Source organism: Alosa alosa, chromosome 17 (assembly GCF_017589495.1).
Source record: "Alosa alosa isolate M-15738 ecotype Scorff River chromosome 17, AALO_Geno_1.1, whole genome shotgun sequence".
NCBI classification, from domain to species: Eukaryota; Metazoa; Chordata; class Actinopteri; order Clupeiformes; family Clupeidae; genus Alosa; species Alosa alosa.
Genome location: NC_063205.1, coordinates 852523 through 859001, shown reverse-complemented (window position 1 = coordinate 859001; position 6479 = coordinate 852523). Strand labels below are relative to the sequence as shown.

General features: G+C 40.9%; 1 long non-coding RNA gene across 1 annotated transcript; it reads right to left on the bottom strand.

The window, feature by feature from the left end:
- Positions 1 to 539: 539 nt before the first annotated feature.
- Positions 540 to 1383, bottom strand: LOC125310845. The gene is made up of 3 exons (XR_007196370.1): positions 1284 to 1383; positions 1087 to 1146; positions 540 to 915 (listed from the first exon to the last, which is right to left on the bottom strand). It is a non-coding gene; the product is annotated as an uncharacterized LOC125310845 (long non-coding RNA).
- Positions 1384 to 6479: the final 5096 nt, after the last annotated feature.

Here is a 6479-nt window from a genome sequence, read left to right as displayed (position 1 = left end):
GAGGGCATCCATCTCTCCACTTGCTATTGTGATGCCATCCATCTTTATGGATGCTCTCCTGGCAAAGAGGGGAGTATCGCCACCCTGGAAGATGATGGTTGGAAACACGCTCAGTGGTTCCTATGCAAATGAGAAATGTACAAGGGATCTCCTGTGAGAGTCTATGATGTGAATTGACAACATAAAGCAATGTTAATTGTAATGTTAAAAAGATCAAATACCTTGTCTAAACACTACAGAAACTTGGCATCCTCCTTGAAAAGGGCAGGCAAAATTAGGACAGCAGCACTTTTTTGAAGGTCTGAAATTTCAAAAGAAACAAATAATGATTTCATGAAAACATAGTTTAATGATCTTATTATTATTAAATAATTGAAGGGTGCAAGGGAAAAGAAGAAGCTGGTGACTTGCCATCTGTGTTCGTGTCTCGTAGGCTTGACAGCCTCTCCCTCTGACTCCCTCTGACTCCCACTGACTCCCACTGTCAGCCACTCTGATGACGTCAGGGGTCAATATACTGAGGGTGTTATGCAGGCTTAGCTCTAAGTCCAGTCCGAACCGCAACTTCATTTCATGATGCATCTACAAATGAACAAACAAAACAACAGAGAAAATTGTAGTTACCAATAAATGGTTATAGAACTTACTCCTGAACAGCACTGAACTCACATTATAGTAATACTACTATAAGACTGTGCTACTCACCAGCTCTGACACCCAAAGAAATGGGAACATCTCCATCACATCCTCAGTTGGCCTTCCCATTTGCTCTACCCTCTTATAGACAGTTTGCCTCATCCTGTCCATTATATGACTAATATCTGGCTGACGACGGCACAACTAATTGTTTATGGCGTTTATATGCTCTTAAAAGCTGTGGTAGTCCTCCCCAACTGCTTCAAGGTCCAACATAATCTGGAAAAAAAGACATGCAGAGAATGCAGAACTGAATGTACGTATGTGAGCAATGATGATATAAATGCTCTCAAGCCAGATAGTCTTTCATTCAATCAGATATAAATAAATAATGTAGCCGGACCTAACTGCTGTATGATTCAGCATTTCATTCACAAACATATTACAAACCTCTTGTGTTGGCTCATAATCAGAAGACATCTGGACCCCCACTCTGCACTTTTTTGCTCTCTGAAATTAGCAAAGAGAAATGAGTAATATTAAGATATCTGTACTGACAAACAGTGGCTACTGTGACTAGCTGGTATATAGATATACAGACAAGCAAACAAACGGACTAAAGACAAGCAAGAATGTAAAAATGGCACCTGATGTCCAGGTGGGTCCTCCAGAGGCACATGGTCCACAATTCTTTGTCTTTTGACACCAAACTTTCTCTTCATCTCCTGTCGTCAAGTTTATCAAAGGAGACCTTTCCTTTTTAAAATTATTCCTAAGACACTCCAGCATGGTCTCCTTTGAGTAAAGACATGAATTATGAGGCTCAGACAGAGTCAGAGTAGGCTAGTATAGGAATTCAATTGAGGAATAATGTTTTCCATAACAAAACGTTAAAAAATAAAATACATATCCAGATGAGCTGTGGTCGTTAAGAAATGGATATCTAGTGATCAGACACCACAGGACATCAGTGTATTTTTTATGGTTTGGGTACCTGAAAGAACAATCATTGGAATTAGAATTGTCCTACTCATGGTTTTAGTAGCAAAGGAGATGCTGAGCTATTAAACAATAGGCAGAAAAAAAAACATGTGGTCCTAAAACACCTTCATGAAAAAAAATCTCTTTACCAGGAGAAATTAATGAAGTATACTCACTGAACCAACGATGATTTGCATAACTTTCCCCCCTTAAAAAACAAGACTGTGTTTCATCAGAGGAAACAGTTGTTCAACCATCCCCTCTGTCAACCCCAGCAGTCTCCCCATTAATTTGCTGTTCTGTTAATGCAAGTATGACAATAGACTTTCATTACATTAAATATAATGCAAACAATGCAGAAATCAGGAAGATGCTGATGAAGTAACTGTAGATGTTGCAAATATTTGGGAAGATAAAACTTTACATCACAAATTGGACACTTAAAGATAGTATCCATTACCTTTGACTATCTTGCCGTCAATTAAATTGATGGACAGACATCTTCCACAGTCCAGTGCTCTGTCATCTAAAATGAAAAATAAGACATAGAGACATTCAGTACATATTGTAGTTAGTGAGTTCCATCCTCTTTTAGATTCCTGTATTGTCTTACAGACTCCAAAGCCGTAGCGTTAGCTATACAGATGTACTAAATACATTGTAATTTTCAATGAGCCTAACTGTACAGCATGATAGCTACCAGTTGAACCTAGTTCTATCTCATGTGTTTTTAAAAAGTCTGCTATAGCACTATTGGCTACTGTTAGCTATCCTAACTTGTTGGCTGGTTTCCCTGTAATTTAACTAAACAGTCTGCTAATGAAGTATAGTTATTGTCAAATCATTTGCATCGTATGTTAGGCAACAATTGACTTCTATCAGAGAATGTCCGGGCTCTGCTTTGCTTCTATGTCCACTAGCTAGCAACAGCTAGCGCTAGCAGGCTACCTGTAGATAGCTTTAACTCAATCGGGGAGAGGGAGGATATTACAGTTTTTCTCGATCGTTTTGATACCTGTGTCAACTCTGACATCACGTTCTCAAAACAGTTAACACCCGTGTCTGAACAAAAGCACTCTGGACAAAATGACACATTTTGCTTGCAAAAGGCTGTTACTCTCTCAAAACACTTAAAACATGCAGCAAAAGCAAATCTTGCCTTCAAACACTACAACTTGTTGCCAATTCAAAAACACTCTTTAATCAATCATTACACACTGGACAACAAAATGCAAAATCTAGTTCTCAAAATTAGCATTTTTGCTATGTCTGTTCTTTCTCATTTTTCTGGTATCAGAAAAATACTGTGAAAAGACAAAATGTGCTGAATAAAAAAATAATTTATTCATTACTCCTAAGATGTAACTGTCATTGTAAGACATACAGCAAACACCTAGTAAGATACTGTAAATTGAACTACAACTTTCATCGAAATAGACCTACAGTAAACACCTTTTGTACTGTTTTCTCCACCAAATAGGCAATACAGTACTTTGTCTAAATGTGCACTAGATCCATACTTGCAAATAGCAACACAGAACAGACATCTCTTATGTATAATGAATGATTGCTGATTGAAGAATTGTGCAAAGGAGTTTCACACAGGTGTATCAGAGATTCAGACTTATGCAAGGAATCTATACCACCTGTGAAAAGATGTTTTCCTTTTGTTTAGCATGGGAAAACCAATAGAATTTGGGGCTTTTGAATGTGAGAAATGTGTGAACCCAATGAAAATGTGTGAACACATTCACAAGAGATGACTTCTGCTGTGCAAAGAAAGTAGTCATGAAGACCAAGTGGGCTCTAGTTTACTTAAGCAGGTAAAAGCAATCGAGAAAAACTGTAAACAGTAGTGTAGTTCTACACAAGCTCGAAATCATATAATCGATAGTTGATTTTATTGCCAGGCTGACAAGGAAGTAGAAAACGTATCTTAATTATGGATCCAGTAGGGTGAATCAATGTCTATGATAGCTAGCTGCTGCTAACATTATTCAACGAACCTCTAACGTTACTATTTACTACTTCTGACAGCTGACCGTCATGTGTTAACGCCCACCGACGCTATTTAGGAACGCATTTGCTTTTTGCTTAAAGAAGTATCAATTCATTTTCTATTTGCAGGCCACACGGGCAGTGATTATGAATGGGGGAAAAGGAGAAAAAACTTTGTGCCACTTACCGTTAAATCCACTGCAGCAGAGTGAGCGTCTCCGGGAAAGGGTTCCATAAACGGTCGTTTAAGTTCAAATAATCTTCGCGTGTAAGAAATGGCACCCTTTTCAGGCAAAAGGTTCTATTTTCATGGCAAAGAACCCCCATGGTTCTATTTAGCACCCACATGTGTGTGTGTGTTTTCTTGTGTACAATGTGGAAGGTGTTTTAAGTGTGTGTGTGTTTGTGTGATACAGGAAAAGATTGTGTTTGTGTGAGGGTCTGTGTGTGTCTGTTTATCTCTCTCTCTCTCTCTCTCTGAGTGTGTGTGTGTATCAGAGTGTGTTCCCTATGTTTTTTGTGTGTATTGATGGTAACTTTTTGGATAAAAGTCTTGGGCAGTTGCATAAATACATGTCTGTGTTTATATTCATTTGTGTATGGTGTGTGTGTGTGTGTGTGTGTGTGTTTGTGTGTGTGTGTGTATGATGTGTGTGTGTGTGTGTATGTGCGTGTGTGTGTGTTTGTGTGTGCATGTGTGTGTGTAAAGGGATTTAAGGGCTTTACTTTGTTCCAGCATGTCACTCAAGTAGAGAGAAAGACAACACCAAAACATTGAAGCAACCACCACACACACACACACACACACACACAAATACAATGACCATATAATCAGCAACAAAATTATACTTCTTTCTGCTTCTCACACACAAACACACATCAGCGTATCACAACACGAGTGGACACACACACACACACTTACACACATACTGTACACACACTCACACATATACACACACACACACACAAACACACATCAATGTAACACAACACAACAGCCTTATATTCCAAGGCAATCTGGCTAACGTTATCCCAAGTTATAAAATATTATGGGTTCAGCTTGGAAGACAATACTGGTGAGTTCCTTACGCCAGACTGTGTGTGTGTGTGTGTGTGAGAGAGAGAGATAATGTGTGTGTTTGTGTGTGTGTGTCTGTGTGTGTATGTATGTGTGTGTGTGAGAGAAACAGTGTATGTGCATGTGTGTTTGTGAGTGCATGTGTATAAGTGCATGTGTGTGTGTGAGTGTGTATATATGTGTGAGTGTGTGTGTGTTGTGTGTGTGTGTATATATATGTGTGTGTGTGTGTCTGTGTGAGTATGTGGTGTCTGAATGAGTACAGTGCTGAAGCTGGGTTGTTGCGGTAAGCTGTTGTGTCATCAGTTCAATTCCTTCAGTCTGCAGCCTGGCATAAGGAACCAGCCATGCCCTCCTGACCTGAACACACACACGCACGCACGCACACACACACGCGCACACACACGCACACGCACACACAAGTGTGTGCGTGAGTGAATATGGGAATGCAGCCAGGTGGGCTACATCCCGTATTCTTCAACCAAAGCCCACACACTCTTCCCAGAGGGGCAGGATAGATAAACAGAGGCATGTCAGGAAGCTGCACATGGACAACTGCCTTCACATTCCACCCTGGGCAGACACATGGCCCAGTGTGTGTGTGAGAGAGAGAGAGTGTGTGTGAGGGAGAGAGAGAGTGTGAGTGTGAGAGAGAGAGAGTGTGTGAGTGTGAGAGAGTGTATGAGTGTGTGAAAGAGAGAGAGTGTGTGTGAGGGAGAGAGAGAGTGTGAGAGAGAGAGTGTGTGAGTGTGAGAGAGTGTATGAGTGTGTGAAAGAGAGAGAGTGTGTTTGAGAGAGAGAGTGTATGAGTGTGTGAAAGAGAGAGAGTGTGTGTGAGAGAGTATGTCTGTGAGTATGAGAGAGAGAGAGTGTGTGTGAGTGTTTGAGAGAGAGAGAGAACGTGAGTGTGAGAGAGAGTATGTGTGTGTGTGTGTATGAGTATGTATGTGTTTTGTGTGTGTGTGTGTTAGTGTGAAAGAGAGAGTGTGAGTGAAAGAGAGAGTGTGTGTGAGTTTGAAAGAGAGAGTGTGTGGGCTCTATCTTGCACTCCAGCGCAATTGACTTTGCGCAAATCGCTTTGTGGGCGGATCTTGGGCGCTGTTGCTATTTTACCGGCGGGATCATGACTGTTGCGCCCGACGCAAATCTAAAATGGGGTGGTCTGAAGTAGCTACATTAATCATGGGTGTGGTTTGGGCGTAATGTGCAATAAACCAATCAGAGCGTCATCTCACATTCCCTTTAACAACAGACACGCTTGTTCCATAGCTGATTGCTATTATGATGACGGATTTGCCAGGCGCAGCCAGGAACGGTTCACAGCGCTATAGTCAGTTGGGAACAGTTTGCTATTGATTTTTCCTCTTGACAAAATGTAATACAGAAATGTCACTTTTCGATGTTTTGGGATCACTCTCACTGAATCACGAGGTTATGAATGCATGGTGATATTTTTGCAATGTAATCTACCTCACTATAGAGTATAGACAATGCAGATCTGTCAGATAAGCTCTCCTTTCCCGTGCCTATTTTTTCACATGGACACCACACTGATTTCCCTCGTGTAGCAATATTTGTCCTTGTAATTATGTATGGGTTGGAGAAATGGGAACTGTGTCGTATAGATGAGAGGAGCAAAGTGCATTGCGCAACACAGGCGCCCAAGCAAGCGCTCCTGCAGGTGTAAGCTACGGCTGTACCAATACCATCAGGCAACTCAACAACGAGAAAGTTGACCTACCTTTCCAACTCTGCACAGTATCCCATTAACTGCATGACAGTAGGC